The following is a 27,372-nucleotide window of genomic DNA, read 5'->3' on the forward strand; positions in this document are numbered from 1 at the left end:
ACCGTTGCAACTTGTTCTATGATTGCAGAACCTTTCATCTTGCCTCTGGTGTTTACTATTATTTACTGTGACCCCCATATAATGGTCAAATAATACCCTTTAACCCTTTTTGAGTGTATAATTCAGTGGCATTAAATACAGTCTCATGTTGTGCAACCATCACCACTATCTCCTTTGGAACTGTCATCACTCCTAACAAAAACTCGACCCATTGAGTGCTAACTCTCCATTCTTCCTCTCCCCAGCCCCTGGCAACCACTCTTCTACTCTCTCTCTGCCTTTGACTACTCTGGGTACCTCATATAAGTGGAATCATACAATATTTGTCCTTTTGTGTCTGACTCCTTTCACTTAGCATAATGTCTTTAAGGTTCACTCATGTTGTCTTATTGCATGTTAATGGCTTTCCTACTTAGACCACACCATCATAGCCCGGTCTTCTGAACTGTCCTGTGAAGACCATCTTGAGGATGCCTTTCTTCCTTCAGCCTCCTGGAAAGTGGTAATTATCTGCCCCCCACAAAGTGTGAGTGCCAGCTGAGGGCCTTTTATAGCGACCACCCCACAGCCCTGTAGACACGGTTGCTGGGTGGCATTCAATCCTTTCCAAGGTTCTATATAGGATTTCCAATTGCCTATTAAATCTTCTGCAACAATCAATTCAAATACATAAGTTTGGCTATTCAAATTACTTTTTCCAAAAGTACTTTAAAATGCATTAAGTTATTAATTGCCTGCTGGCACTTTAATCAAATGGGAAAATTGACATAGCCAGAGGCATGTATTTTTGTGGGAAGAAAATTTATTTAAGAAGAAACAGCAGCTCTTACTGCTTAATTTAAACTGAGAAAACTGTGGAAAATCAACTGCTATGGAAAATTAATAAAACATTTCCAGCTGCAAACAGTGACTAATTGTACAAGATGAAGACTGCTCGGAATTAATAACTTGCAGTCTTCTGTGTGAAGAACCCCCCACCACTTCAATTTACTGGGAGATTAAATTACTTCTAAGTTTGCCATATTAAAACAGAACATGAATAAAATGTTAGTGAACGCACATCTATTATTTACTGTCTGTGATATGGATATAATTATTTCCAAACAACTACAATGTGACGTGACCAGTAATATTTAAATGACTTTTTTTTTTTTTTTGAGAATTTTTATAAGAGTTTGAGCCAAACTGACAACATATTCCAGGGAGCAAGCTCTCAAATACTCTAAATGATTATTTCACCAAGAGAATCTACTGTAGCATTTTCTGCCTGAAGGGGAAAAAAAATCTTTTTTAAAGTAATAAAATGATGCCTAGTGGACTTCTAAAGATTGTACGTCCTTGCCCTAATAGACCGAAACCTGCTCCATGTCCGAGCTCATATTTCTCCCTCTCTGCATCAGATATTGCTTTGAGGAAGCATATGCAACAGAAAATCTTGGCAACTCACTCATGAGCCCTGATCTTAAATGGAAGCTGATCCTATAGCCCAGAGGAAACCAACGTAGATGCTCACAGGCTTCTCTGGTACCTGGTGTGACCATGAACCCATGTGCCTAACAGAATAGATTCCTTTATGGGAGGCAGAAGGGAAGGCCAGAACAATTTGTCATTCACAAGGGACATACATTGGCACAGGCCCGGTTAACATCACTGGCATAGCTTCCAAGTTTGCTCAAGACATTGCATTTCCTTGTAGGCCTTGATTTTCTCAGTGATAAAATGAAGATGAAATAATACATTTTGTCCCTTTCTTCTCTGTCAGGACTGGATTTTCTTGCCCCCAAAGAGCCACCAAGAGTCTGTCAACTTTCCTAGTGCATTCAGACTTTGAGATCCTGTGAAATAAGACACTACAAGGGACACCATTCAATGACCAGCAGAGATTTGTTCAAGTGAGAAGGGTAGAGAAAAACATTCAGAAAACCAAGAGTTCTATTTTTGTGGAGTGGTGGGATGTTTTTAGATTTGTTTGGTTTTTGTTTGTTTTTCAAATTTTAGAGATCAGAAAATAATTCAAGAAACGAAGAGGAATGAGCCAATTTGATGTGTGTGTTGAGGGGACTATCAAAAGATGGAGATTTTTTTTCTCAGAGAGGCACTGCCTTTCGGCTGTTTATCCTTTAATACTCACACAGAGGGGTACATTCAGCCTCTTGCTATTTGATATTGCTGGCAGGAAGGTCCGAGTATTGGCCTGGGGAGAATAAAGGCATGTTGTTTAGAAATGCAAAGGCTTAACCTGAAGCATAACTAGTTTGGGGTTTACCACAGAAGTTATCTGGACATATCATTTGATTTCCAGGTTTTAAATGTAATTCTAAACAAGATCTGGCTGCACAGCCCTCAGTTGTGTGACATAGAGAGACTTTATCTGCCACCAGATGCCATTCAGGCTTAATGCTGTAGGAGTGAATTGTATAAATTTGGGCATTCTTTGAGGCTGGAAAGCATTATGGACTCTCAGAGGAGGAGAGTTGAGGCCTACGTCTTCCTTCCCATTGCTCATACAAGACACTTTTGAGGTTGTTCTTCTCTACTTGAGTTTATTTTGGCTTTCCTTTCTTTGTTTTTTTTAGAAACACTCAAGACTTGTTTTAGAAGGCTGAGTCTTATCTATAGGCTGGGTGGGCAGCTGCAGATACCATTGGATTTGAGGAGTCATGGGGGAAGGGTCCTTGACCTGGGGAAGCCTAGCCTCCCTGCTGACAGATGGGAAGCAAATACTCCCAAGAGTAGCGATGAATTGATTTGTACTTCTGCTAGTGACCACTATTAAGCAGGACTTGAAAGCATGGATCACTACATCCTGAAGGGGAAGTGTCGGTAGGGAAGGCCCTGGAAACGGAGAAGAGAGACACGGGACACAAGAGTCAGGCTTCCTGGTCCTGGATTGGCTCCTACCCTTTATACGTGGCAGACTGACCTGTGCTTTTCCTTCACGCATCATTTCGCATATGGTGATTGTCCCAATCTTAAAACAGGACATTTAAAAAACAAATTTCCCCTAAGGAGCTCTCTATACTCAGTGTTTCCAACTCTTGTTTTCCTTGAACTCATTTCAGTCAGATACTCATTCCTGCTGCTCCTTCAGAACTGCCTTTGTCAAGGTCACCATGACCTTCACATTGCGAAATCCAGTGGTCAACTCCCAGTCCTCATGTTATTTGACTAGTAAGAACATCTAATCCATTGATCTTGCTTTCCTCCTTGGAACACTTTTTGTCCTTGGCTACCAGGAGGCCACACTTATTTTCCTTCTACTCCCTGACCATCCCTCGGTCTACTTTTCATGGTTTGTCTCCCATCCTAAATGGCACTTAGTACCACCTCATATACAACATATTTTACTTATTTGCTTCTCATCTTCCTCTACAACTAGACTGTAACCTCTCTGGGCAGGAACTCACATCTTTTTCAAGTCCTGATACATGGTAGGCATTTATTAAATATTGATATAATGTTGAAGGAATAAAATGATTTAGAATACTCCAATTAAATCAATTTAGGGATGCCCTTTATTGCAGGGTATGTGAAATTGCTACAGTAGAATCATATCTTACATAAGGATTAGGCTCTAAAGTCAGTATCTGAGGAGAAAAATCTGAGTCAAAAATCTACCCTTAAAAATCTCTTGAAAGGGGCCATGTTGGATCCCAACATACCTATTTCTGAATAAGCTCAACCCCACCGGTCTATTAGGATTGGAACAAGGATTGCTCTTTCTTTGGTTGAACATCAGATGAAGCTGTTGGGTTGAGTATAGGAACAATGATGTACAAAAATGCATACTTTAAACACAAGCATCTCACATTTGGGACAGAAAGGTACGCACATGGAGGGGCAGATGGCAGCCACAGCCAAGTGGATTCCTGGCTTCAGTCTCCTGGTCACACATGCTCCAGGGCTTATGCACATTGAGTCGCATGGTAAGGGAAAACACCAGTGTCTTTTAAATGATTTCTCTCTGAGTTCTTAGAGTTGAATTTGCCTGTATTAAATTGCACATATAGACATTTCTACTATAGGAAGACTTTCTCAGCTCAGGCTAGACGCTAGAATCATCTCTAAAACTTGAAAACTATTGAAGACCCAACTCCAGACTTACTCAATCAGAATCTCCAGGGACAGAACCCAAGTCTGTTTATTTTTAAAAGCTTCATAGCAGAGTCTGATGCGTAGGCAGGTTTGAGAATCAATGCTAGGGTACTTGATTCTGTTTTGCATTATCACAAGTGGGTTTTACATCATCTGATTTTAATGATTTCTGAGCTCATCCTATGTACAAATGCATTGTTCTTTTAGGAAACCTAGTTTAAATTCTTGCTGTGCATTACTGTGGGGTCCAGGTAGCATCACTGGGAAAAATTATAAGCATCCCCTTCCTTTTAGCGTCCTTCTAGGGTCCTTCTCCATGATGTCCCTCATAACCCCTATTGCACCAGTTCTTGGTGACTGTCAATAGGCAGGGAGAGTTCACTAGAGCAATGTATATTTCAGAAACATCTGCTTGGGCAAAACCCTGAACATTTCCTTCCCCTCCTCTTCTAATTCCTACTTGCCTTTTCCATTTCCTTTCAGCTAGTTATAAATTAGTGTCATAAGCCAACTCTATTATGGGAGGAATTGTGTCCCTCTAAAATTCATAGGTTGAATACCTAACCCTAGTAATTTAAAATGTGATTATATTTGGAGATAAGCCTTTAAAGAAGTGATTAAGTTAAACTGAAGCTCTTAAGGTTGACCCTAATCCAATCCGACTGGTGTCCTTTATGAGAAGAGGAAATTTGGACACAGAGACACCAGAATGAAGCATGCACTTGTCAAGATGTTAAGTACTGATAAAGCAAATATTACTCAAGTATTTGTCTCTGTAAGTTATATTAAGATGGAACATAAGTCAGAGACTTTGGCCTCAAGAAGCTTGTCTTGTACTTGCAGAGGCACTGGCATTTTTAGGGGTTATTCTGGTTACTATCCATTTCCCATTATGGATCCGCCTCCCATCCCACACTGCCCTGCTCCGTGTCCGCGGCTGCTGATCCAGTGGGTTGTATCACCTGGGCTCTTACCCTCTGGCTTCCAGGTGGATTTGGCCAGTGGAAATTAACAGCAGGAGATTGGATGTGGAAAAGAGAGGTATACTATTTATTTCAACTCCTGTCCGTGAAGGGCCAGGTTTTGTCAATGCCCAGGTTCTTCCATGGCTAGATCTTTCTCTAGGTTCTAACATCTCCACTTCTCTCCTTGTCCCTTCAGATAGGAGGTCATGGCTTCCTGCTACTCCTAGTCCCCAGGTGCCCCTTCCTCTTCTCAATTTCCTCAACCCTACCCACACCTCTATAGAGAATCCCTTAATTAAGCTCTTTTCAATTATACCTCTTTCTGCTGTTTGTTTTCCATCAGAACTTTGAATGATACAGAGAGGTAGCGTACTATGGTGAGAAACAATTTGGTGTCAGACAGCCATGAATTTGGGCATCAACCCCACCCGTAAACAGTTGTGTGACTCTGTGCAAGTTTCATGATCTTGCTGAGCCTCAGTTTCCCCTTTATAAAGTGGGGATAATAACACTTTTCTCACAGGGTTGCTGAGAAGATTAAATAAGATAATGTATAGTGCCTGGCAGCTAGCAGGTGCTCAACAATAGAGAAGTATTGATAGATGTAGTAGTTGGTTTTATTTTACAAGATATTCTTAGAAATACAAAGCTTAACCCTAAAGGAATATTCTTGGAAATACAAAGCTTAACCCTAAAGGAATGACCTTCTCATGAGAAAGTTTCAGGTACCACTGCAATTTCAAAGAGAAGATGGAGGCCCTGATGGGAAGAACTCTAAGATAGTCATCCCAAATGTCCCAGCCCATGGTATACACACCTCTTCTCCCAGTTATATTCAATAAAACACTAATATAGGTATTTTGAAGGGATTTTGCAGATGTAATTAAGGTCCCACATCAGTTGGCTTTAAGACAGACATTATCCAAGTGGGCCTGATCTAATCACAGGCGCCCTTTAAAAGCAGATAGCTGGTCACAGAGTGGGAAGGCAGAAAGATATACTCTAGTTGACCTGGAAGGAAGAAAAGCATCCAGGATGTGAACTGACTGGGAGGGCCACATGGCAAAGAACTGCCGGCAGCCTCTGGGTGCTAGCCACCAGCTAGCAGGAAAACGGGGGAAAAAAGACCTCAGTTCTACAACCACAAAGAATGGATTCTGTCCACAAATGGACCTTAGGCCTGAGATGAGAACTGTGGCCTCAGCTGACACTTTGATTTCAGACTGGTGGACCCTGACCTGCAGAAACTGTGAGATAATTAATTTGTATTGCTTTAAACACAAGTTTGTGGTAATTGTTTCACAGCACTAGAAAACTAATTTATTCCCAACCACTATGCCAGCAAGTTCCTCTCCTGACTGTAAAGAAGCGGCGTTCTGGTTCCAACCCAGTCACTGAATTGCTCCATGTCATGACTTTCTCATCAGCCAATGACCCACGCTCTCCCTGCACTTCCAGCTCACTTATCTTAAGTGTTCATCCTCCAGGAACAAGATTTCAAACAATGTTAAATAATAATAACCACACATAAGCTTCTACCCGTGCTGGGGAAAAAAATCGTTCGCACAGTTTTCGCCAAAGGGAATAAACAAGTGAAGAGGAACGATGTGAAAGAAGAGTGTCTGACGTGAAGTGACATTTTTAGTAGGCTCACTTAGTTTCTTTTTTTCTTTTTCTTTTTTTTTTAAAGATTTTTATTGGAATTGGGGGAATGGGAACAGTGCTGGGGAATTGGGGGAAGGGGAACAGACAAGTTGCTGTCGTCTTGGTCTTCAGTCTAGTTGTGGAGGACGTTGCTTCACTGGCCCAAGTTGGCACCATCATTGCGCTCTTCTCTGGCGAGGCAGATCAGTCGCCGGCTTCTGGACNTCACGCTGGCTGCTGGCTACATACAGTAGCCCATGGCAACCCACTGCCACAGGGACTGCAGCCTACGCCGTCGCCGGCGACTCACCGCAGCCCAGCTCCAGGTTGAGCTGTTGTTCAGCATCTTAGCTGTAGAGGACAGTGTCACTGGCCCTCATATGTGGGATCCGAACCGGGGCCCTCTGGCATCCCAAGCCAGTTCTTAACCATCGTGCCACTCGGCCGGCCCAGGCTCAGTTAGTTTCAAAAGTGATCATGGAAGGCTTTGGAAAGTTTCACAGTTCAAGATAGAAAAAGGAAGGCTTTCCAAAAGGTGAATATATTGGCACATAAGTTCTTGCCTGTACAACCTATTTTGTTAAGCTACTGTGCTCTTTCTTGTAGCCATAATGCAAACACCTAAAAATCTTAAACAAGTGAAATAAAGCCCATAGGGAACTTTGTTTAAGTAGTAAGGGTGTGCCTGAAAACAAAAAGGTCTTTGAATAACTGTCTTGGTAAAGCAGAGCAGATAGTAGCCCTCAGGAATCAAGTCTACTGTTTAAGGAACTTTTTAAAAGTCTGTGTTTATAAGGGATTATAAGCTATAAAAGAAAAATCTTATTTTGGTGGCATATATAAATTCATTTATCTATTATATATGTTCGATATTTTTTTCTTTTTCTAGTAAGGCACATTTTTGAGGAACTTCAAGTACATTTTCATGGCTTGCATAGATTTTTAAAACAGTTCTTATGAACATCTAAGGGAACCTAAATTCTTTCCTGATTCCTTATTGTTTCTCTGTACTATGGAATAATGTACAGAATTGAGCTTTGCAGTATGGTGCTGTGGTCTTTATTCTATCATGGGGGCTAATTATTACCATTGATCATTATAAGATAAACCACAAATACATCAGTAATGTCAAAAATCTAAGCAGCTAATATAGCGTACATGCTTGGATAGGGATATATTCTTGCCAAGATATCTTTACATTTCAGTAATTGTGTCATATTAATTGCATGGCCCTTTCACAAAACCTTGGGGAAAAAAAATCACCAAAAACTTTTCCTCTTGATATCAGATTAGAACTGATTGCATAATTACATTACCTGGATAATTAAATACAAACTTTGTAGCCTCGGAACTGTATAATATTGTGGTTTCATTTTCTAATAGAATTACCCTGCCTTTGGTGTAGAATTCTTGCTAAGCAATGGAGATCTAATTACTTAGTGACATGACATTAACTCCCCAGGGACCTCTCCTTGGAGAAAAGGCTCAGATTAAAAATGATTCAGGGAGATTCTTTCTCATTTCATTACTGGGATCCAAATCAGAGGAATTGGAAATGTTAGATCTATCAGGCTTTTTTCTCTCTCATCCAGGGGGCAGATGAAGAATGTTCACTAGACATTGTTTTTCGGGGTTGGTTAGGTTCAATTTAGATAACAAAGAACCATTTCTGGATGTAATACACCATTGGGATGAGTCACTCTGCCAGCCCCTGAAAGACACGTCATTACTGTCAGCTCACAGACCCTATGGTGATCTGAGGATACACTTGTTTGCCAAGGAATAGAGCGATAACATGGCTGTGCTCCTGACAGAATAATTACCTCATATCAAAAATTATTTTAGGCAGAACTAAAGCAGAAATATCGTCAAGTGAGGAGTTCCTTCAAATAACTGAAAAAAACTCTGTAGGATTTGAAGGCCATCGTCATTGGGTTTGATAAACCTTGCAGCCACTTTTGCAGATCAGAGCCCAAATGTTTTCATAGTTGTTTAAACTTGTACAATCTTCAACTTTGTGAAAGTTTTTCAATCAGGTGTACAAAGAAACACCATCCATCGCCTCTAACGGAATGATTAGGTAGAGTCTAAATTTTCCAGGTTTGCAGTCTGTGGCAGTTTGTGTTCATAGGTCATGCATCTGTAGCCATCTGGAGGTCAGCTAAGTAGCTCCGCTGACCTTGTTTGGGCTTGTTCATATGTCTGGGGTTAGGCTGGCTGCAGGTTGATCTAGGCTGGTGTGACTGGGGTGAGTCAGCCCTTGTCTTATAGCAGGCTAGCTTTGGCATGCCCCCATGGTGATGGCAGACGTGCAAGGGAGAGCAAACCAATGCACAAGCCCATTTCAAGCCTCTGTTTGCATCCTGTCTACTAACACTGCATTGACCAAAGCAAGCTACATGGCTGAGCTCAGTGTCAAGGCACAAGGTGTTAACGTACAAGCTATCCTGTCCATGATGGAGAACAAAGATACATGACAAAGGAGGGATGAAAAATTGGGGCCACCATTGCTATTTACCACACAGTTCCATCAGCAACTATGAGATTTCTCTCTTGCTTAATCTGGAAAAGATCCCCTCTTTATTGTTAAACTGTTGATTAGATGACATTTAATCCTGGAGTAGCTATAAAGTGGGATGTTGTAGAAAAAAAGTATGTAGTGTCTTCATTATCTCTGACTCCTCTAGTCATTATTGAAATTGCTAATAGACTAATCTTGGATGCAATTCATATCTTACTTTTCTGTCTTTAATCAGAAGCATGATGCCCAGCAGTTCTCAACCTTTCACAGGGGTCGCCTAAGACCATCGGAAAACACATATTTTCGATGGTCTTAGGAACCGAGACACCACTCCTCTATCCGTCTCCAGGCCCACATGCAGATATGCCCACATACGAGTTCCCAGCGACCCCTGTGAAAGGGTCGTTTGACCCCAAAGGGGTCGTGACCCACAGGTTGAGAACCACTGCCTTAGATGTAACTGTCTTAGTCTGCTCAGGGTAGCCCTCTTGTGTCTCTTCTAGAGGACACTAATCTCATCATGAGGGTCCCACCCTCATGTCCTCATCAAACCCTAATCACCTCCCAAAGGTTCCATTTCCAGACATTCCCACGTCAAGGTTTAGGGCTTCAACATAAGAATATTGGGGTGACACAATGCAGTCTATAGCGATAGTTACTACCCAAATAGATTCCTCACTATGTAAGGGAGCTCCATGAAAGTGGTATGCCTACTGCTGAAAGTGAGATGTGGATTGTAATGGAAGTGGGGTGAGGGGTGAATTGGGGTGGGTGGGTTGTAAATATAGGAAGGAGCTGTTGGGGTGCATCACTTGTGAGAGCTTATTCCTGTGAGCTGGGCTTCAGACTTCACATTACCCTCTCTCTGATACAGCGCCCATCCAGAGGTGACTTCTCATCTCTAGGTGATTATCTAGGATTTCGTGAAACAAACACTACATTTCCCTGATGACCCCAGAGAGACCACACTTGTGGTAGTGATGGTGGTGGACCCCAACCTTACCTCTAATAGGCAAGTGTATTTACATTTCCACAAAGACCCCAGACATTGTTATCTGATGAGAACCTCAGAAAAATGAGACATAGTTTATACTGCAATTGAAAGCTGATTAAGATAACAATTGTTCATTTTCATTTGCATTAAGCATGAGTTTCTTGTTTTTGAAGTCTTTTTTTCTATGTGCAGAAGATAACTTTAGTTTTAAAACAACAATATTGGACATGCTAACATTACAAATTCAAAAACCTAGCTCTTCCATAGCTTTTAGGTTTAGCTTACAATTTTTATTCTACTTATTAGTCTAGCAAATTTTGAACAGTCACTTTTTAAGTTGGCCTTTGAATATACTTGTTTGATTAATAAAACTAATTATCTTAGAATACCTTCAATTACATTTATTAATTTATATACACTTGATTTCCTCTTAAAGTCCTTTAATTGATTGACCAATCTTCCAAAGTACTCAAATTATTCTTATAAATGCAAAAAATGAAACATATATGGTGATTCTTAAGCTCTCTTAAATAGTGCAATGCTACTTAACAGCCTTAGATTTCAACTTAAAATCACAAGTTTAAATCAATTACTGAATTAAAATGTGGATCACACATTTTAATGCTGGAATTATAAAGCTGATCAATTATTCTTATAGGACAGATTTTCAAATATTACAAGTAGTAATATATATCAAATATCCATGGATTGATTTCTACTCAAACGTATTGAAACTACAAGTCTGAGTCTCTTAACATGTTACATTCTGCCTTCCCAGAATTGAAAGACTTGAGTTATCGCAAACTGTGTCGAGGACTGAGATTACTTAGACTAGGGTTCCAGGTAAGATGAGATTGGATTCTTGTCTGCAATCCTGATGGAATATGCCACCCCTGCTTCATAGTTATATTTACGCCCCTCTAAATGGGTGTTTCCAGATAGGGCATTGCCCTGGGTGCAAGTTATATATGATCTAATTCTTCTGTAATCACAGAGTCGAAACATTCCCACCCCTGCCCAGGAAGATCACTAGATTATATTTGACCTATTTTGGGCACTTTAATAGATATAACCATCTTTTCTCCCTAATTCTAAAGACCTTTGAACTTACCAGAAATGTACATTCTTTCCATATACTTTTTATGTCTTATGACCACACAACATTTTTTGGGCATAAAATAAAACCCAATTCAACTGTGGAGATTTCTCATGGCTTTGTTTGACTATTTTGGTCACAACTTTCAAGACCATTCTAATTACACAGGTGTTTTTTCAGAAGGTCAAAGTCCAAATGCTATCGGGTGGGGGGTGGGTGGGGGGGTTCTTCATTTCAAATCACGAATGGCATCTTCCAGATGCTGCATTTTTATTTGCTGCACAGAAGCTCACAATGTGATTTGAAGTTTTATGAATTATTTAAATGAAAATGACAAATGTTTCCAAAACCTAATTTAAATTTTGTATATTGACAGACATGTCAGTGCTTTGGAAGCAAACATTGACTACTTCTAAATATTAAAATTTTCCTATCTGTGTCTTGTCTCCTCAAGTAGATTGGAAGGAAGCTCCTTAGGAGACACACCTGGTCATACATTTATTAGCTGGTGAATACTAATGGGCTAGATAATGAAGTCTAGCTATTTCATGAGGACCTGTATTCTTGTCTCATAATAAAGGAAGAATATCTTTGTTCTTTAACTCAGATGCTCAATCCTGTAATAAGAGAATGAATTCTTTGGACAAAGATGCTACCTAGCCTGTAAAATTTACTTAGAATCCTTAAATGGAGGACCAAGGACATATTCTCAGGGGCAACTGCATTCTTTATAAAAAGTTTTTGACTTTATATGTAAGACAATCTTTAAAAAATCGTATTATGGATCATCTGGATGACAACACATGAAGTCCAGCTGTGCAATTTCAGCACCAGAACCTGTGATTGTTTGTAGTATTATTGGATCCCAATGGTACTTGTACTCTTTCAGGCTAACAAGTAAAGGGTGCAGGCAAACTCAATACATAAACCACACATTAGATTTTTACAATGTTATCCAAAAAATGAAACAGAGCAAATGTTACAGTTGAAAAGATCATTATAATAAGAATTCAAAAAATAGTAAACAAATAAGGATCAATTTGATCTGAAAACACTTTCCAGGAATCAGATAATTATATCGGCATCTGCAACTCAAAAGAAGCGGGGAGAGGAGCAGGCAGCAGCATACCCATATCCTACATGGTAATTCAATTTCAAGAAAACATTGTCACATTAATTTAATGTTGTTAACTTGAGTTTTACTGGTTTTGCAATTTGTTTGTAATTAGTGCACTTACTTTGGTTTTACAATTGAAGAAGAACTGCAACATAAGGAGTTCATATCTAGGTTTATGTTCACACATATTTAAGGAACCCTATTACAAACATAACAAGTCAATATCTGGGCATCAGTGGGAGGTCTTGGGTTTTTTGTTTTCCTTTTAAAGGTATTTGTATAAGACTCAAGTTTGAGAAACTGATGCAACACTTACATAGTATTCTAAGGGTAATTTGAGTATAGTAATTGATAAACATATAAATTATATATACATGTGCATGTGAACACATATACACATCTATCTATATTACCAAAAAAAATGCTTTGAACTCCTAGAAGATGAGCTATGTTTACACATGTACTATTACAATAAAAGTTATAACGTTGCATCAGGGTATTAAGAATACAGCCCAATGTGGCTAATGCTGACCCAGGACTGTAAGTCTGTGCAGTGAGGTATATTAATTCCTCTCCTGGAGTGGAGTTCTCTTTAACCCATTAGTATACCTTGCTTCTTGTTTGCATTTCTGTCTTGGGGTTTTCATGCCAAGTGCCAGCACCAGAATGGAGAGTTCAGTCTGTCTGCTCTGCCGGAGGGATCTAAACAGCCCATCCTGTTTCACCTGCTCATTGTCACTGTCACCGTTCCATGTGAGGAATGGGAACCGAGGAGGTGCCTGAACATGAGTGTCATTTGATCGTGGCCTGTGCCTCGTCTTTAAAAACAAACAACAAAAATCAATCTCTACCTGATCCTCTTAACCTGAAGTTCTTGCCCTGGGGAGGACTCCCGGGGCTGGGAGGAAAAAAAGAGAAGACTAAAAAAGCCTCCTGTACAGAGGAGAGCAAATTGAAAGTCACAGAGGGGTATGGCTCAAGGCAGTTTGTAAATCCACTTCCTTTATCATAACAAGAACAAATCCCACCTTTGAAGTTTTTTTTTTTTTCCTTGTTACAAGGGGAATGTCTTTTGTTTAATCCATTTTAGCCCTTAATACGTGACCTGGATCAATCCTGTTGGTTAGATTACACAACTTTCATGCTGATTTTAAACTGGCCTGGGTGTGGAGAGGGAGGGTGCCAGGCTGTGCCTCATTGGTTTGAAAATCTCAAGAATAATCAACATCTATACCCAGACCACCTTTGTTTTGAAAAACAAACCATCCTTTTATACTAAACTGAGTAATCATAATGAGCATTGTTAAACAGGTTTTGTTGTGTTCTCTAAATGCTGTATTTTCAGTGGTCCTTTAAAACCGTATTCACTTATTCACAGCGGCATAAGAAACAGTGATGTTCATCAGGTGGTGCATAATGTTTCCAGTTAAACTTCAAGGATCTCCTTCTCCCCTAGTCTCCACATCAACTGTGGGTGCAGTTTTGAGCAGCAGGGGACACTTAGCTTCTCCGTCCCTAGCCTCAGTGTCATATCTCTTAGGGAATCTGATTATTGAATAAGAAAAAAAAGAAAAAAGCAAGACTTTTTATAAAATGTAGCCTATTTCTTCAATTTCTAAAGAGCTTTTAGCTCCATTCCATACAAGGATTCTCAAAGCCAGCAACAAACAAAGGTGAGACCTCAGAGTAAATCTCAAAAGGGCCAGTTACTAATTTGGTATTTTCCTAGGCAAGTGGCTATTAACTGGCTCTTAACAATGCCCATTGCCTGGCACATCACTTCAGATTGCCTGAGGCTGAGAAGCCTTCCCAGGAAACCAAATGGCTGAGTGGGGAGGAGGAGGTGGAGCAGGCTGCAATGATAGTGGGACTTTCACTTACTCTCTTGTCCTGAAGGAGTTCCAGACTTCCCAACTAAGTCCCACCAGCCTGGCCTGTCTCTGAAAAAGTCAGCCACTTAGCAATGATCAGAAAATGGCCCCGGCGGCACAGTGTGGAGCAGCCCTGGCTCACCCGTTCCCCGTTGCTGGGTGAGAGGTGCCAGTGGGACATCAGCTGCCACTGCCACTACTGCAGGGTGCTGTCTATGCGGAGGAGGAGGAGGAGGGGCTTGAGCTCAGTGACACACTGACAAGCGCACAAGTAAAGGATAAAGTGTTTTGTGAAACAAATCTTCAATCAAATACAGTATTTTGATGCTTGGCAGCTAGACTCCTTTCCCTTCACTATGCCAGCAGCAACTGTGGATCATAGCCAAAGAATGTGTGAAGCTGGGGCTTGCAACCTGGATGAAGACGTGAAGAAAAAAATCATCAAGTTATCCAAAAATATAATGATGTTGCTATGGACACTGAGTTTTCAGGTGTGGTTGCAAGGCCTATTGGCAAATCAGAAGCAACGCTGATAGTAAGTACTAACTATTGCAATGTAATGTAGACTTGCTAACGGTAGTTCAGCTAGGACAGAGATTTATGAGTGAGCAAGGAAAAGACCCTCCAGGAACTTCCAACTTGGCAGTTTAATTTTAAATTTAATTTGAGGGAGGATATGTATGCCCAGGTCTCGATAGAGCTACCAAGAACATTTGGTATCCAGTTTAAAAAACATGAGGAAGGAATTGAGACCCAGTACTTTGCAGAACTTCCTATGACATTAGGAGTGGCTCTCTGTGAAGGGTCAAGTGGTTATCATTTCATAGTGATTATGACTTTGGCTACTTAATCACATCCTGACCAACTCGAACCTTGCTTCTTCTTTGAGAACCTTCGACTGTTTTTTCCTGTCGTTTATGATGTGAAGTACCTTATGAAGAGCTGTAAAAATCACACAGGTGGTTCACAAGAAGTTGCTGAATAGTTAGAGATGAAACAGGTAGGACCACAGCATCAGGCAGGATCTGATTCATGGCTTACAGAAATGGCCTTTTTCAAAATGAGAGAAGTATGAAGACATCAGTGCCTTTTTCTCAGCTGGTTGTGTGGTTGAGAACATCAAATGCCTTACATAAAATTTTTTGGGCAATAAGTATTTATCAAGTGATGATATAATTAGAGATACCATATAAGTTGCATCTACCACACTTGAATGAAAGTATTCAAAAGTAAGTCATCTTGAAATATAGTTCAGAAGGAAATAAAGTTCTTTGTAGACTAAAACAATTTTAAATTCAAGCTACCTTAGAAATCATGTAGTTCCAACCATATTATTAAGTGAGAAAACTGAGGCCAGAGGCTAGTAACAATTATCCAAGGTCACATACATTACTAGTGGGAGAAAATAGGAGTTCTTTCCAGAGACCACATCACTGCTGCTTCTGCCAAGTCAATGAATCCATCCCTGTGTTGTTTCCTCTGGTGTTGTCTTAGACATTAAACTGCTGGTAAAAAATTTGCTCATGCCATTTTTCAATACTTTGAGGATTTTTAGTATAGGATTCATGTTTTTTAGTAGAATGAGTCTTACCAAGAGGTTTTTGAATTCTAAAGGGGTTAAATAAGTCCGAAGTAGTAGTTGAATGAAAAATCACCTTGGGCAGACCCTCCTTAAGTGGTAAAAGGCAGAGATAAATTCCTCAAACATAAAGAAGTTAGGTATGGAATAATGAAATTCAGTGAACCAGAGCCTACTTAGGTTAAGTGATATGCACAGATATGCCTCACTATAGGTAAGTGCAAAGAAAATTGAGCAAAACCGAAATAGAATGGATTTCTTGTTTACAAAAATGGTTTTCTTTTTGCAAAGTATTTACTGTAAAATTCTTTTGAGTATATTCTTAGACATAAAAGAATTGACTGAAAACTCTTCTGGAAATTTAAGTTTTTGTAGAAATTATTAATAATAGGAGGCATAATAGCTATTTTGCCAAGTGGTATTGATTCAGAAGCAATTTGGGCTGTCTATTCATGAAAGCAAATATTTTGTTTTGTACTCCTTTCCAGTGGTACATTAGAGAATTACAATAACCTTCTGGATGCTCAGCCTTGCATTAAAAAAAAAAAATGACCCAGTCAGTGTGGGTAAGGATGCACATTTGATACTTGGGTAAAACATGTGCCATTGACCACTGCAAGATGGCTGGCTCTGAATTCTTCATTTTGACTGTTATGCTTGCTGTGACAGTTGCCCCAAGCTTCCCCAGGGCAGAAACCATGTTAATTCATCTCTCCAGCCACAAGTCACTTCACCCAGCCTTGTAAAGTCACAAAAGAGGTTTATGGGTAACTGAACGAAATGATTTTGAGAGAACATTGGGTGCCCCCCCCTTAGAAGGTGGAAATGTGATTATTGGTGACAAAACTGATATCAAGTAATGAATGTGGAACATGCCACTTTTTTTCTCATTAACAGTCAGAAGAGTGAAGTATTATTTCAGTTATGGTATTTAAGAACTGGAATTGCTTATCGGACAACCTATTAATTCATTTATTCCCACGATGTTTTCATCTGTTTCTTTTGTGCTGGCAGGTAGAATGCATGTTGCTTGCATAAGGTAGAAAACACATGAAATGATCCTCAGAGAGAAAGCAGAGCATCTTGTCCCACTCGCTTATGTCATGTGGATTCGATTTCAAAGCTACTGATATATCAGTTTGTCTTAATGTAAAAATGAATTTGGGTGCAGAAATGGACAAGTTGATTCTAAAGTTCATATTGAAATGCAAAGAACCCAGAATAGCTAAAACAACTTTGAAAAAGCAGAACAAAGAAGACGCACACTTCCTGATTTCAAAACTGATCATGAAGCTAAGCTACCAACACAGTATGGTGCCGGCGTGAAGAGAGACATAGACACTGTGATGGCTGGTTTTATGTGTCAGCTTGCAAGGCTATGGTCAAACACTAATCTAGGTTTTGCTGTGAAGGTATTTTGTTAATGAGACTGAAGTCTGTAATCGATTTACTTTAAGAGAGGAAGATTATCCTAGGTAATCTGGGTGGGCCTGGTTTAATCAGTTGAAAGGTCTTAAGAGCAAAGGCAGGCTTTCCTGAAGAAATTCTGCCTGTGGATAGCAGCTTCAGCTTGCATCTGACGGTTTCAGCCTGCTCTCCCCAACAGTCTGCTCTGTGGATTTCGGACTTGACACAATCACATAAGCCAATTCTTTGCAATAAATCGATTGATCGATCTATCTATTGATCTTAATCTATCTCTGTACATATGTATGTATGTATATGTGTGTATATGTACATATATATTTATAACTATGTCTATAGATATCTCTCCTGCTATTAATAGTTGTTTCCCTGGGCCGGCCGAGTGGCGCGATGGTTAAGAACTCGCTTGGGATGCCAGAGGGCCCCAGTTCGGATCCCACATATGAGGGCCAGTGACACTGCCCTCCACAGCTAAGATGCTGAACAACAGCTCAACCTGGAGCTGGGCTGCCATGAGTCGCCGGCGACGGCGTGGGCTGCAGTCCCTGTGGCAGTGGATTGCCATGGGCTACCGTGTGTGGCCAGCAGCCAGCGTGAGCGGCCAGCAGCCGCAGTGAGCGGCCGTCCAGAAGCCGGCGACTGATCTGCCTCTCCCGAGAAGAGCGCAATGATGGTGCCAACTTGGGCCAGTGAAGCAACATCCTCCACAACTAGATTGAAGAACAAAACGACAGCAACTTGTCTGTTCCCCTTCCCCCAATTCCCCAGCGCTGTTCCCATCCCCCCAATTCCCCAATAAAAATCTTTAAAAAAAAATAGTTGTTTCCCTGACTGATACATAGATTAACAGAATAGAGTGTCCAGGAATAAATCCTTACATTCTTACATTTATGGTCCATTGATTTTTGGCAAAAGATTCAATGAAAAAGAATAGTCTTCAACAAATGGCGTTGGGACAACTATATCCACATGCAGAAGAAAAAAACTGCACCCCTACCTCATGCAGAAAAATTAACTCAAAATGAATCAAAGACCTAAATGTAAAAGGTAAAACTATAAAACTCTTAGAAAAAAACATAGGTGTAAATTTTGTGACCTTGGATTAGGCAATGGTTTCTTAGATCTGACATCAAGAACACAAACAACAAAAGAAAACAATAGATAAACTGACCTACATCAAAATTAAAAACAGCTGTTTCAAAGGACATCTTGAAGAAAGTGAAAAGACAGCACATAGAATGGGAGAATATATTTATAGATCATATCTAATGAAGGTCTAGTGCTCAGAAAATGTAAAGAATAATTGCAACTCAACAATAAACAAATAATTACCCAATTTAAAAATGCAAAAGATTTGAATAGACATTTCTCAAAAAAAAAGGTATTCAGATAAACACACGAAAAGATACTCAACATTATTAGTCATTAGGGGAAATGCAAGTCGGAACCTCAATGAAATACCCTTCACACTGACTAGAATGGCTTAAAAAAAACCAAAAACAATAACAAGCCTTGGTGAGGATGTAAAGAAACTATTACAGAATCCTCAGGCATTGCTGATGGGAATGTAAAATGTAGCAGCCGCTTTGAAAACAGCCAGGCATTTCCACAAAGGTAAAACAGAGTTAGCGCAGGACCCAGAAATTCTACTCCTAGGTATCTACCCAAGGTGAACTGAAAACATGTCCACACAAAAACTTGTACACAAATGTTCTTAGTAATGGTAGTCATAATCACCCAAAAGTGGAAACAATGTAAATATTTATCAAATGATAAATGAATAAGCAAATGTGGCACAGCCATACAATGGAATGTTATTCAGCTATAAAAAGGAATGAAATACTGAAACATGCTACAACGTGAATGAACCTTGAAATGATTATGCTAAGAGAAGCCAGACATGAAAGGCTCCATAATTATATGGTTCCATTTATATGAAATGTCCAGAATAGGCAAATCCATAGAAACAGGAAGGAGATAGTGGTTTTCAGGGACTTGTGGGGGAGTATGAGGAGTGATAGCTAATGGGCATGGGGGTTTTCTTTTTGGGGTGATGAAAATATTCTGGAATTAGAGTGATAATGGTTGTATAACTCAGAATATACTAAAATCCACTGATTTTTACACTGCAGAGGGTGAATTTTGTGGTATGAGTTATAGCTCAATGACAGAATGAATGGGGGGATAATTATAAATTCTTTTATATACATTTAGAATACATATAACCTTACTATAATTAGGTCTTCATGCTTCTGTCAAGATTGACATGTAAAACATGCAGCAGTTCCTATGGGGGATATCCTATGACTTTTCCTTTAATCAAGGGATAAAATTATCATTAATTTTTTTTTTGTTTTTTGACATAGAGCTATCTAGATACATACAAGATACAGAGCTACGAATTTCTCAGCTTTCTTGAGGGATACAGAAATCTTTGGCTCTAGAACAGTGAAATCATCTGCATATAAGAGAACTTTGACCTGATGAAAGTATACAGTTGAAGACCCGAGATGCCTTCGCTAATACTTTTTTGAGCATGTACCATGTGCTGAACACTTTACATATGCTATGTCATTTAATATGCAAAACGACCCTCTGAAGCTCTTATCACATTCTACCACTGAGCAAACGGAAGGCCGACGAGGTTAGTTCACAGACTCATGTTGCTCTTTAGTGGACTGTGACAATGGCTGAGCCAAGGTTCCAATCTCCAAAGCTCAGGCTGTTTTTCCAGTGAGGCACTGCCTTCCCAGAGACAGCCGTTTCATCCCACCACATACATTTGGAGAGCTGGCATCGATGAAGGGACAGTAGAGTGCCTGCTGGTATGAGAAGCCAGCAGACAAAGGTCAAAACGCCAGACAGGACCCTCTTCTCTGAGACAGAGCACCTCTCCCTTGAAAGGTGTGCTTTTACAACCCCAAATAATGAAGTTTTCTCTGTGTGCTTTATCCAGGAACACCATCTCTTAAGGAATTATAATGTGAGAAAACTCTTTGTTGCCGTTCTCACTGATTGTTGGTCTGTGTCAGGCTCGGGGCTCAGTCTTGGGGGTATGAATATGAGTATGACATACATGAATTAGACTTCTCAAGGGACCCGTTCTGGTGGTGAAGGAAGATAAGAAAAGAGATAGCTGCAATTCAATGTGATACATGCCAGGGTAGAGTTTGTTGGGGGAGCAGGGGTAGATATGTCTAATGCTGGGATGGGGGTCCAGGAAAAGTCACATGAAGATGATTTCAGTAAAATCTTATGTGTTCAGAAGAGGGAGGGAAGGAGAGGAAGCCATTTGAGGCTGGGGGAACATGTGCAAAGAGGATGGAGCCTATTGTATTTCTATCCCACACCAGCTAAAAACCGTTTTTGGCAGACGAAACCATTTGGACAGACAAAACAGGCTGTTGCGTCTGTCACTGCGAAGGGTTGTGACAGACAACGTTAGTTGTCTACCCAATAACTCCTCTCCTTTCTTACTAATGGAACCCCACTTTTGTTTGTGATAACAAACGACCTGGCTCTTGGAGATGAGTCATGGCTGGTCTAAATCAGTCATGACAATTGGCTTCCTCTTGGACGGACATTCATTTCTCCAGCTTCCCTTAGAACTTGGAGTAACTACATGTCCCAGTTCTGGCTCATGATAGGCAGTGGAAGAAAATTTTCTCCTTTACTGTAGAGAAGGCAGAAGTAGCTGGTACCACATGAACCAGCAAGCAAAAATGAAAAAGCTAACATGCTGAGAATGAGGGATAGAAAAGATAGAAATAGCCTCTGTCCTTGATGCATCTCGGAGAAGTTGTTACCAGAAAACCCGCCAATGTGGGACTTCTTATCATGCAATAAAATAATAAGCCATCATTACTGGGCTTGCTGTGAGTAGTAGTCAAAGCATTTCTAGATAACATAGAATACTGCCAAATAAAACAGAAGCAAAATTTTTATCCCGCCCTTTAAAAAAAAATCCCCCCATCAACTTAATTCAGTGCATGGAATTCATCTCTGACCACTACTGAGAAAGGCTGAATTCTGTGGGTGTTCTTCCTAATGTCCATTAATTTCCAACTTCATTTGCTCTGGGAAGTTCCAAGAAGAAAATGGCCATACTGCCTTGGCCGATTCACAATGCAGTACCCATGGAAGCCATCATATAGTATGTAGTCTCTGGAATCATTACAGATAGTAAATGACTGTGGTGGAGATGGCCCATGATCCTGGGGCCATGTACATGTCAGGTTGTAATTACTAGAAAGATTTCAGGATTTGTTCCTGGCAAAGGACCTTGTTTATCTTTGTCATTGGCATCATTGCTTCCATCACTGGGCCAAAAGCTTATTAGCCACTGGAAGTTGGCAGAGGCACACAGACCAGAGCAGCTGACTATGGCATGAAGAATTGATATTCTTGCGGTCTCAACAGTGTCTCCACTACAGCTTCCCATTGGCCATATTTGTGATGACTTACCTCTAACAAGTGGCAACTGACTATATTTACTCATCTGTGCCAAATCAGTCTCTAGCCCAAAAGACAGAAATAATTTAATAGACTTGGAAAGGCTATGAACATTTTTATCCATGTAACTGCTGTAAATCATAACACTGATAAGTTTCTTCTCCCACTTAGAAACCTCCTGTCTCTCTCTCTTTGCCTAACAAGTAAGTTCCATTCCCGTCACCTGATATTTAAGGTCCTCCTTGACCAAGACCAACCTTCCTTACAAATAGGTTTTCCCAATACTGGCATGTATTGACATTTTGGGCTGGATAAGTTTTGTTGTGGCAAGCTGTCCTGTGCATTGTAGGATATTTAGCAGCATCCGTGGCTTCTACCCACTAGATGCTAATAGCATACCCCCACTTAGTCGTGATAACCAAAAAGGTCTCCAGACATGACCAAATGTTTCCCCAGTAGCAAAATCTCCCTGGGTTGAGAAACACGACTTTAAAGCCTCATCACCTACTTTCATACTTATCCTGTACTCTTTACATATCCAATTATGTAAATTATCTCACTTCCTACCTTTGCTTACTCTGCCTCTTTGGTTTAGGATGCTGTCTTTCATCACCCAACTCCATCAATCTAAAATCCTACTCACCTCTTAAGGCCAAAGTCGTTGCTCCATGAAATAAAACGTTTCTTCCTACTGGAAGCTTTAAATGTGTGTCCTTTGAATTCTCCATAATATTTTGTTGCTACCTCTCATAACTTAATTCTCCATTTCCATTTGACTCCTCAAGTGTAGTAACTATTTTGCGGGTGCTCAACAAATAAGTGTTTGCCAAATGAAGAATATGAATGCATGTTTTGTGGTGGAAAATTTAGAAAGAGTAGAAGATAATGTTCTCTCTCCTTAGTGAAGGAGACCACAGGGGGCCCATTCTCATGATTTTTTTTTAGAGGGCAGCATCACTGGCCCTCATATGTGGGATCCGAACCGGGGCCCTCTGGGGTCCCAAGCCAGCCCCCAACCATCGCGCCACTCGGCTGGCCCTCTCATGCTGTTTGCATCCTTCTTATTGAGTTACTGGCACTATGTTATAATAGACCTGAGGATTCAACAGATCCTGCCTTACTTAAAGGAATTTAAGAAACAAGCAAGCTGACCGTGATTACTCCCTGCCCACAATACACATGGTGGGTACTCTAAGCCACTCTCATTGTTACTAAGTGACAAGAAAAGCTTAGGCCACGCCCCTCCTCCAGTGACTCTCTGGAAATCCATAGGTGCCAGCCTATCTGGCAAACCCCTGCTCCCACAGCCTTTAGCACTCACACATGAGGAGCTTTTTGGCCACAGTAAATCATACCAGCAGCAACAGTAAAAAAAGAAATAATTTTACCCGTCCAAGCCTGAACTTTTCCTCTATATGTCATTTCTCACCTCTAGAGACAGGGCAACCGGAAACTCATGGATTCCAGTACAGCCTTCCAGTTGTCATGGTGACCAACCCAATGTGGTTATGAGAACTGTCCTTAACAACCAACCACCCAACCAACCAACCAACCTCTGAAGTTCTTCACTGAATAGTTGGATCTCAGCCGTGAAATTCATTTTAAGTATTTCTACACTGCCACCTTGAGTTCACTGAGAATAGTGTGTTCTCTTTCCTCTTGTCATGGAACAAGCAGCTAGCTGTGTGATTAGTGAGTGTCTGTTCTCTGTGCCTCAAATGACAGGTGCTGCGTTTGGCTTAAGAAACAGAAACCTTGTCCTTATCACAGGACTTTAGTCATTCAAGCTATTCTGGCCGTGAGGTGAACCTGTCAACAGAAGCATTTGATGTCTTATTGCTTGATGGCATATCCTGGACAAACCATGTCACTTTCTTTAAAAGAAAAGCTCAGAAGTATAAGCTCAGAGTGAAATGGAATTACAAAAATAGTAAAATGAGAACCCTTTGCAGAATCTCTACTCCCATGAGACTGACCAGGATTCAAACTTGCAAAAGCAAAAATTAGAATAGTGACCAACAAATATATATTTGTGTGTGTAAAAGATGGATAAAATGTGATGTTGCTTAATTTCCCTCTGATTTCCCACACAATTCCATATCACTGGAGTTAAGTTTTTCATATTACATAATGAGATTTGCTTTTAGGCTGAATAGCGACTTTAAACAGGAAGCCTGTTTAACACTTGTTTGTAATCACTATTTGTAATCCTGAAATTTTTCCTCCTGGGCTTGTAGCTGATGGCTGGTTTGAAAACCTAGAGTATTTCTCCTCCCTCCACCCACTTTTTTGAGCGTGGGAGTGTTTTTTTAAATGTCTAGGACACTAATCATTAAAATGGATTAAGTTTGTCTTGAAAGGTGGTATAAAAGACACTGACTTTCTCATTCTAATTAGGTAATTTATTGCCCTCTAGTGGAGTGATAGGCTAAGTATTGATGGAAAACAAAGGCAGAATGAATTTGAATTCATTCACTCAATAATTCGCTACTCTGTGTCATGCAGAGTTCTAGGTTCTGTGATTATAGCAGCAAAAAGGTAAGTCAGGACCCTAACTTCAAGGAGCATACATTCTAATGGGGGAGACAGAAAATGAAAGCTTCAATTAGAAAAACCTCAGCGATAACTTGCTTTGCAGATAATTAAAATCAAGAGTGATTGAGTGGATACTTGAGGTTGGGGAGTTTAGAACGGCCTCCCGTTTTGCAGTTTGATCTGAATGTGAGGATAGCCAGCCACGTAAGGATCAGGAGACAGAGCACATGGGGCAGAAGAAAAGCTAGAGTGAGAATCTTAGGACAGAAATAAGCTTGGGTGTTTAAGGAACAGAAAGGTGGTCAGAGCGGCTGGAGCATGGCAGATGGAGAAAAGGGTATAGATGAAGGTGGGAATACAGGTCATGGCCAGATGATGTAAGGCCTTAAAAAACCAAAGGAAAGAAAATTGAAGGACATCTAGCAGGGGAATTACATAATTTGATTCACAGGCTTTAGAAACGCACTCCGGTTACTATGTGGAGCATAAATTGAAGGTAAGCAGAGGGAAAAGCTGGGAGACCAGGTAGAAGGCTGTTTTATTAATCCTCCATCAGAAATGATGGTGGCTTGTTCCAGTCTCGCACTGGTGGAAATGGACAAACTGACATATTTGGATATGTGTTAAAGGTAGAATCAACAGGACTTGTTGAATGGCATGGATGTAGGCGGTGAGGAAAAGTGAGGATAACACCTCAATTATTAATTGATTAACGGATTAGGAGGAAATAGTATATACCAAGACAAGGAAGGTTGCCTGAGGATTAGGTTTGGGAAGCAAATCATGTTATGGCCTTCATGGCTTGGATACAAAATACAGTACAGCTTTTTAAAGAATGTGTTATGCAGTGATGTCAGGTCAATAAATATAAATATTCAGGTTTCAAGAGGTACAAGAGAGCTATGGAGTTTATCAAAGCACGTTGGGAAGAACAGGTCCTAGATTGCAGTGTGAAGCAACCCAAACAGGTAGGGAAAGAGAGTTTAGCACCATGGGGCTAAGAACCAAGGGATTGACATCTTCTCTAGGGAGCTTCTCTCCCAGATCCTGTTCTGTGTTTTGGGGACTGACACTATGAACCACAAGAGAGAGTTGCAAGAGTCATAGGACATTAGCGGTGAAAGAACTTGGAAAAAAAAGTAGTCCAGATTCTTTTACAAATAAAGGTGTTGAAGTCCAGAGGCATTGGGTGAAAGGGTACCCCAGCATTTGTGCGGGGCACTCCTGTAATACACCGAACACTATATGAAGAACTTGATGTGCCTCACCTCATCAATTCTTTGAACAACCTTGCAAAGTATGTATAAGTTCCCATTTTCAAGCTAAGTAAACTGAGGCTGTGAAGACCCAAAGGTCCTGTAAATGAGATGAAACCGGAACTCTCAAGATCCAGGGCTCTGGAATCCGTGCAATGCTGTTCTAAAGATATTTGAAAATGTGAAGAGGAAAATGAAACTCTTCTTAGAGTTTAACATTCCACTCTTCCACCCAAGCATATGGGGGGCAAGCCAGACTGCAATGTTTCTATAAAGCAGCCAAGCAAATTCGCCTGGCTAGGCTGGACATGGACTTGGGAATAATGATGATGTTGATGATGTAGCTGCCATTTACTAAGTGCTTTCTATGTTCCAGTGTTTTAAACACATTCTCTTGCTTAATCCTCTCAACAAATTTGCAATCTGTTACCTCCATTTTACTGATGAAACTAAGACGTAGAGAGGTGAAGTAACTTGCCCAAGGTCACATCGCTACTGACTCAGTGAAGAAGCTTGGATATAGCCACAGATCTGTCTTTTCTCTGAGCCCATGTTCTCCTTTTAACAACTCTTCTCTTGGGTCCCAGTGCAATGGCCCACGCAGGCCTGTCCTTATTGGCGGTGCTAGGGATACAGGGTCACTGCTGGGGCAATCTTTGGCCACCATTGAGCATCACACAAAGTATATAATCTTCTCTAACATTGCATTATGACCCTACAGGACAAAAGAGACGAGGAACGAAAAGCAAATGTGAGTCCGCAGCAGGTTTGTCGGTGATGCTGGCAGCTTTGAGGCCCTTTCGGAGTTGGAGGAAAAGTCCTTCTTCAGTAGATAGTAGGTATCCCTACAGGCTTAGAGCAGACTCTTGGGGTTGTCCTGGAGAGCCCATTACATCCAGTTCAGTTAGCGGAGGTGAAGGCTGTGAAGCTGAGAACAGAAAGCAGGTGAGTGAGGGTATAGGCCTTTTCAGAATAGAACTCTCTACAGCTTGTAAGATCGATCCCATGGATCACCTAAGGGCCTGTTGGTAGGATTCAGAGATGCTCGAGTAACTGGCTCTTGTAGTTCTGTAGTTCAGGAGTGGAACTAGGCAACACCAGCCTTGAGAGACTGAGCGCTGAGTCATGCCTGAGCATGTCGTACCTTTGTGCTCTGTAGTCACATTGTTTATCACATAATGTGGAGATTCCTGAGGTACGTCAGGCCCAGAGGAGTGGTTGCTGGCATGTAGTCAGATGAGGTAACGTGCAGAACTCTCCAATCTCACGAAATGGGAGGGGGCGTTTCATCCTCCTGTGATATTTTTAGTCACAAGGATATTTTTAGCCCAGCTAGGCACTCCCTTTGTGAGGATTTGCGGATCTGAAAACGGTACCTCCACCTGCCCTAGATACCTCTTATTGTTTATCCCAACTGCAACTTGGTTCACTTTATCCACACACTGTCTGGACCTGGTCTTTGCACTAATCCAAGTTTGCTGTTGGCATTTGTCCATGTAGTCACCTTGCAGATTAGAGGCAGAGGTGGGCGTAATGACATTAGGGATGAAGGGACCGAGATGGTATCAGTGTTGGATTGATGAGATGAGCATTTGTGGGCTGAGATAGCTAAGGGATTGAGAAGTGTAACAGGAAGAAACATGTGTGAAGCAGGGCTCGTTATCCCCCTAGATCTGGCCCATTAACTTAAAATAGAGCAAAACTTTTTCAAGGGAGTATAAAACTAGATGTGCTTTGGCTATTATTGTTTACGGCCCTCGTGATCATCATTGAGCCCATAGAGGGAGCTAAAGCAGCATAAATGGGACTTCTGGATATACAG

At 40.7% G+C, this 27,372-nt stretch overlaps 1 pseudogene; it reads left to right on the forward strand.

Moving 5' to 3' along the window:
* The first annotated feature begins 14,659 nt into the window (after nt 1-14,659).
* LOC109384692 (CCR4-NOT transcription complex subunit 7 pseudogene) lies at nt 14,660-15,378 on the forward strand (annotated as a pseudogene).
* The last annotated feature ends 11,994 nt before the right edge of the window (nt 15,379-27,372 follow it).

Source organism: Hipposideros armiger, unplaced genomic scaffold (genome assembly GCF_001890085.2).
Source record: "Hipposideros armiger isolate ML-2016 unplaced genomic scaffold, ASM189008v1 scaffold_5, whole genome shotgun sequence".
In the NCBI taxonomy this organism is placed as follows: Eukaryota; Metazoa; Chordata; class Mammalia; order Chiroptera; family Hipposideridae; genus Hipposideros; species Hipposideros armiger.